Below are 7,094 nucleotides of genomic sequence, written 5' to 3' on the forward strand. Positions count from 1 at the left end.
GTCTTTCACTAAGAGATACCGCTAAGAAACTACTATTGTGTATACCAAATTTCTTCCAATTGCGTGGAATAAAATAAAAAAGTAATACGGCTGACTAGTGTGGAGTAAAATCGACTAGTACATTAGGCAACAATCAAGTTAGATGGGTGTGATGTGCAAAAGAAGAATGATGGGCTGTAGTTTCTATCGGAGAATACTGCTAGAGACTTGGAATTGATCGACTTTGTGACAAATTGATACAACAATGTACTGCAGTTTCTACAGAATTAGATGAGCAGGATGTGCCAAAAAAAATTGACCAGGCGGTGACTTACCAGAAGAGCTACCGACAGCAGCGAAGGTGGCGCTAGTAGCGCCGGTGGTGGCCATGTGATCTTCTCCCAGCAGTGGTACATGCTGGCTTGAAGGTTGGGTGGATCCCAGCTTTCGGCGAACTGAGAGTACGGCCGCTCCGATAAGGCAAAGGATCGATTGGCGACCACAATGGCCATTAGCGCACGGACGGAGAAGTTCTGTCGATTAGTGAACAGACAAGGAGGCGCTGCAGCGCTGGATCGAGTCGTCGTCGACGCGCAGGATACATATACAGGTAGGGAATCGAGTTTTTTTTACGGGAAAGCTAAGCTTTATTAATCAAAGATCACATGGAGTGGGATTACATTCGGATCATGTGGGCTAGCCAACCAAACACGGCGACTCGGACAGAGAGTGAGAGAGTGCTTAGCTAAACTATGAGCTTTGCCATTAACAACTTGGCCTTTGAAAAATAAACCTACAATTTAAACTCAAAGCTCGAAGATTAATCTCTGTAATGATGGCATACTATCACTTAATTATATTGCTAAAAGAGTAAAGATAGTACTACTAAACATAAAATAAAAAATAGACCTCATGTTCTAGTGAAAAGCATCGTCATCTGACTGGTCTATGTATCCCCACTGCTGTGAATTGTGATGCAATAGACTAGATCCAGTGAGAAATTCTTCTAGTGTACATCGCCAACAACAGGTCAAGTAGCTACTGGGAAAGTTATAGAAACAACCAAACCACTGAGGTCTGTGGCAACAAATAATAGGGTACATAGAGAGAGAGAGAGAGGAGAGAGAGAGAGAGAGAGAGAGAGAGAGAGAGAGAGAGAAGTTAAAAGCCTAAAAACCAGTATGTGTGTGAATCACAAATTCATAGTTGATCTGCTGGCTCGTGGTAGTGGTATATACGTCAATCACAAAATTGTAGTGATCCCTTGTGTTTGCTTCCGTAACATAATAATAATCTTAGTACATGCGTGGATCACAAAACAGTTGTCAGAACTCACTAGATGAGGAGACGAAGAGCTTCTCGTCCTTGACTCTTCTGACAGGCCTGTCCAAGCAATCAGTGGCTCGGATGAACGGCCTAACGGGTCACAAATTCATGTCGTGGGGACTCTGAACGGGCGAAAGGAGGAAGCAGCTCGTGCGGGTAGATCTGCAGATGAAGGCGAAGACGTAGAACAAGGTAGTCGGGCAGGCGGCGCGCAGATGAAACGTCAGAGACATGACGGCTTTTTTTTTTGAAAAAAGTCAGACATGACAGCTGGGAGACTCGGGAATAAGGGCGGACGAGCGGGCAGGCCTTTTTTCTCTCGTGCGATCCCTGGTGGCCTGGTCTGCTACTGAGTAATGACACAGTGATTTGGGGCCCCCAGTTTTTGGGGGGCCTGTGCGTGTGCACAGCTCGCACATGCCTCTCGACGGGCCTGGGTAATTCCTTCGTGTATTACCTTGCGTCGAGCAGACCAAATTGCCCATAAAGATGCAGCCAGGTGGACGAACTCATGGTGCGGTAGCTTCTCCATTAGAGTGAAGATCCAATGTTTCGTATTCGGCTCAGGGGTGGCAATCATGTTATCTACTTATCATCATTATCCAGTGCCCAGTGCCCACACACATCTAGACATCGAGCATTCGACGAGTGAGTGCCTCCACGAGTTCATTGGACCACAAATTCCGCAAGAACTATTTGTGGCCATGTTGTGATGAGCCCGAACATCTTCTGTTTGCAACGAGTGCTTGGATAAACGCCACAAGAACATACATATTTTTGCTGGTACTTGTGTTTTCCATAGAGATTTCCAGCATCCTTCCTCCTTGCGTGAGCTAGAAGACCCCGAGGTACCCTCGAGCCATGCCCCCATGCATTGACGTGTAGCCACTAGCATCCAGTAAGCAGAATGAACCGAGAAGGTGCCATTCTTTTCGAAGTTCCATGCACAGAGGTCGTCTATGTTTCTTGTGCACGAAGGAATTGCCATAATTGCTGCTGTATCTATAGGTAGAAACGTTTCTTATATCTTCTGGCGATTCCAAGTAGCTGATGTTGCATCAATAAAATCGAACGCAAGCCTAGGTGGGTTCAATACCATGCTGCCGCAGGGATGCATCATCTCATCTCTGGGGATCTAGTTATCCATCCATACATCCATGGAGACACCATTGCCAATGTGTTTTATGAGACCCTGTTTTAGCATTTACAATCCCTTCATAATTGCTCGCCATATTTGACCGTGGTGAGACCCGAGATTTGCATGGGCTTTATGAAGCCGTGAAGCACCATTTCCAGCAGTAAAGGTGTGCAAGACAATAGGCCTGCGACCTACCTTTGGGCTGTGGTGAAGTGCTACAAAAATTGGGCCCCCTCGGAGTTGGAGGCCCTGTGCGGCCGCACATGCTGCACTCCCTTGGGCCCGGGCCTGGCATATCTACTCCAACATGGTCGGGTCCAAGGTATGGATGATATGCATGTGTTCTAGCCATGTGCCCTATCTTCCGTACGTACATACACGGCTTCCGACCAGTGCATGCAAGCTTCACCAATGGCACACATACGGTGTCATGCACCACGAACCACACACATCAACAGCTCCAGGCTCCCGCTTTCAGGGCAACATCGGGGCCTAGGGACATGAGTGAATTGCACGTTGGTACCACAATTACGGCTAGGGTAATGAATTGGTATCATTTTATGTTTTTTTTCAGCTCTGTACCAAGTCAGAGGCACACGGCAACAAATTGAACTGATTCGCGTTTAAACGCGTTTGGATAGGAAACCGACCAGTACAAATTCATTACCGTAGCTCCAGTTGTGGTACCAACGTACAATGAACTCATCGACATGCCAAACAACAATGTGGAGTGACTCCCACGGTCAATGGACTCCCCGCATAACTTGGATCATGGCAGGGTGGATAAGCACGCACGAGTTGGATCATGGCAGGGTGAACTTATCCACGAGCAATGCTAGACGCACAGGCAAATAATTACGGATTTAACGGGGAGCTCACACCCCTTGAAATTCAAAGGGAGGGGTGGAGATTAGTTAAAGAAGAGGTCCGTAAACCCCCGATAAAACCTCTCGTTCATTTATGTTTTTTCTTCTCCACACACAAGACAACGAGCACTGCACCGACACACGTCTACATTGGCCTAGTGCATCGAGAACATCTGCATCAACATCTCCACGAAGCCAAACCATCGCCATCAAGTTTTACTGCCATGTCCCATTGTTAAAAAATAATCTTCATCGAGTACATGGATCTATGAGAAGCTATCCTAGCATGCACCATCCACATGCCAAGCTGGTGTAGAAAGAGATATATTTTTTCATCAACTTCTCTAGTATGAAAGGACATCGACACTTCGTTGCCAGGAGGGACGCCTTGAAGCGATGCATCATCATTGACACACTGCTGCAATGCCTTCAACTACGACTACACCATCGACCATAACTAACCATGGCTGAATCATCATACCTCAACATTGACATACAAAACTAAATCTAGAGCTACACATATCGGCAACAACTCCCGTCAATAACGTTTGCATCGTCACTTGCGTTGTGACTGCGCGCGGGCGCGCGGGGGGGGGGGGGGGGGGGGCGTAGAACGGAGACATGTAAGGCACCCGAAGGCGACATGGTTACCGCCCTAGGTGCCGACCCATTAGAGACGCAAGTGATTGATGGCGAAGCCGAGAAGACGATGTGTGTGCAAGACTTCAAATTCAATCACAATTGTTCGCTTCACGGCTTCACAACTGAGTGGGAATTTTAGAGATAAAGATATATAATTGGTTTGAGCAACCATGTGTTGTACTCCAATTCTCTCTCCTCCATTGTACTCGATATTTTTTGTTGTTGCAAAAATTGTACTCCATAGTACATAGACCTCTATGAGGATCAGATCAAAACAACCAAACAACATAGAAATTTTGTAGTGATCCAAGTATTTTCTACAGTTTGTAGTATGCAAACTAGGTAGAGTAAGATATTAGTTTTTTATTCCGGATTTATGTTGTGTGTTTACAAAATTAGAGTGACATATTAGCCATTTTTATGAATCACATTTGTATGATATATGTGTTACTCCTAGTTTAATACTCCCTCTGTAACTTTTTATAAAATGTTTTTAGAGTCCATGATAGCTTCAAAATGCTTCTTATATTTTGATATGAAGGAAGTATCTACCAAGCCCGAGGGTGGAAAGGTCTGCGCAAGGATCAGGGGAGCATCAAATTCAGTCCGCTCTTCCATCACATCACAATCTCTCTGTCACTCGTACAACAGGGGAGCATCATATCTATAGACATGACACAACCGACCTAACATCGTACAACAGGGGAGCATCATATCTATAGACATGACACAACCGACCTAACAAGTACCCATTTTTGCTCACGCTTGTTAGAATACATTGTAACATGTATATACGGTATAAATATAAACTGTATATACGCCTGGTACGTCCGATAGGCTAGCGTGTTGCATGGTGTTGTAACCGATAGTTGTGGTTGTTAGGATTCATCCTCATCTTGTATTTCTTTCTTGATGATCAATCCAACATAACCAACTACCAAATCTTGTAAATCTCTTTGCCTATATAACATGCAACGCGTCCCTGCTAGAGGCATACGCTTCATCCAATCTTTCATGGTATTCAGAGCCAACTTCCTCTCCAACATCCAAACCTAGTCATGGCTAGCTCCAGCTCCGCCGTCGCCGCCGCTTTTGCCCTCATTCCCATCGCTGACAAGATGCACCGGGGAAACTACCTGGTCTGGCGCGCGCAAGCCCTAGCCACCATCCGCGGAGCACAGCTGATCGATCTCCTCAACCCTGATCACCCGTTCCCAGAGCCCAAGCTCGCCGATAAAGACGGTAAGCCGACAGATGTGCCAAACCCGGAGTATCTTGTCACCATGGCGCAAGACTCGCAGGTGCTCAGCTTCATCTTCAACTCGATCTCGCCACCTGTGATGATCCAAGTCGCCTACTGCACCAAGGCCGCCGCGGCATGGACCGCCATCAGGGAGATGTTCCTCTCCCATACGCAGGCCAACATCGTCAACACGCGGATCGCCCTCTCCACCACCAAAAAGGGCACCGCGACCATCGCCGACTACATCGGGCGCATGAAAGCGCTGGGCGACGAGATGGCTTCAGCAGGCAAGCTGCTCGACGATGATGACATGGTCTCCTACATCCTCGCCGGACTAGACTACGATTACATCTCGTTTGTCTTGTCCATCTGCGCCTCGAGGACTGAACCAATCAAGGTAGCTGAACTTTACTCTCAGTTGATCAGTTTTGAAAAGCGTCTTGCTATGTTCGAAGGTGGAAACCACTCCTCCCAGTCCTCCGCCAACACTATCTCTCGTGGTCGCGGTGGCTTTGGCCGCGGTGGAGGTGGCCGCGGCAACGGTGGCCGCGGCAATGGAGGAGGTGGCCGCAGCAACAGAGGTCGTGGCAATGGAGGCGGTGGTCGTGGCAATGGAGGCCGTGACAACGGCAACAGCAACGGAGGAGCCGATGATCTTCCTGAGGTCGTCTGCCAGATCTGCAAGAGGCCGAATCACACCGCCCTCAAATGCTACCGGCGCTTCGACATCTCATACACCAAGAACGAGAAGAGCGCTAGATCTGCCATAACCTCGTCCTATGGAGTGGATACCAACTGGTATCTGGACACTGGCGCCACCGATCACATCACCAGCGAACTCGACAAGTTGATCGTCCACAACAAGTACCACGACAACGATCAAGTCCACACTGCAAACGGAGAAGGTATGGAAATTAGTCATATTGGTCACACTACCGTTCGTACCCCTACTCGTGATCTTCATCTTAAGAACATCTTGCATGTGCCCGATGCCGCCAAAAACCTTATCTCCGCCCATCGCTTATCCACTGATAATCATACTTTCCTTGAAGTTCACCCAACTTTTTTTCTCGTCAAGGAACAGGGAACGAGGAAAACCCTTCTGTGCGGCAGGTGTAGGCAAGGTCTCTACCCCGTATCATCGGCTCCCCTTAGCTCAAGCAAGCAAGCGTTTGGTGCAAATAAACTGTCTGTTGAAAGGTGGCACAGTCGGCTAGGGCATCCGTCATCTACCATAGTGCGTCATGTTCTTAGCCAGAATGATATTCCCTTTTCTAGTAGCGAGTTGAATAAAGGAGTGTGTGATGCATGCCAAATGGGCAAAAGTCATCAACTTTCTTATCCTAGTTCAAACAGTGTGTCTAAAGCTCCTTTAGAGCAAATTTTCTCCGATGTATGGGGGCCTGCCCATGATTCTATCAATAAGAAAAACTATTATGTGTCTTTCATTGATGATTACAGCAAATTCACGTGGATATATCTCCTTAAGCACCGATCCGAAGTGTTTAAAGTCTTTCATGAATTTCAAACCCTTGTTGAAAGGTTGTTCAATAAGAAAATAATCACTATGCAAACAGACTGGGGTGGCGAGTATGAACGTCTAAATTCCTTTTTTCGTCAATCAGGAATCACTCACCATGTCTCCTGTCCCCATGCTCATCAGCAAAACGGGTCAGCAGAAAAAACTATACACCCTATATTTAGGAACGGAGGGAGTATACTATTGATATATTGTTTCATTACGTCAGTGGCCAACCCGAAAAGTATACCCGAATTGTTGTCCTGATTTAAGTTTCTGCCATGTTATTTTGTTAATATTGTTTTTTTGCCAATTATGATTATACTATAGAAGGCCTTCTTGGCGATGATGAATTCATCTATGGAACATTTCAGTGTGATT

At 46.7% G+C, this 7,094-nt stretch overlaps 1 pseudogene; it reads left to right on the plus strand.

The window, feature by feature from the left end:
- Positions 1–5,486: 5,486 nt before the first annotated feature.
- LOC147981806 (small nucleolar RNA Z247) lies at positions 5,487–5,628 on the plus strand (annotated as a pseudogene).
- The last annotated feature ends 1,466 nt before the right edge of the window (positions 5,629–7,094 follow it).

Source organism: Triticum urartu, chromosome 3A (assembly GCF_056163025.1).
Source record: "Triticum urartu cultivar PI428250 chromosome 3A, HENAU_Tu73, whole genome shotgun sequence".
Taxonomy (NCBI): Eukaryota; Viridiplantae; Streptophyta; class Magnoliopsida; order Poales; family Poaceae; genus Triticum; species Triticum urartu.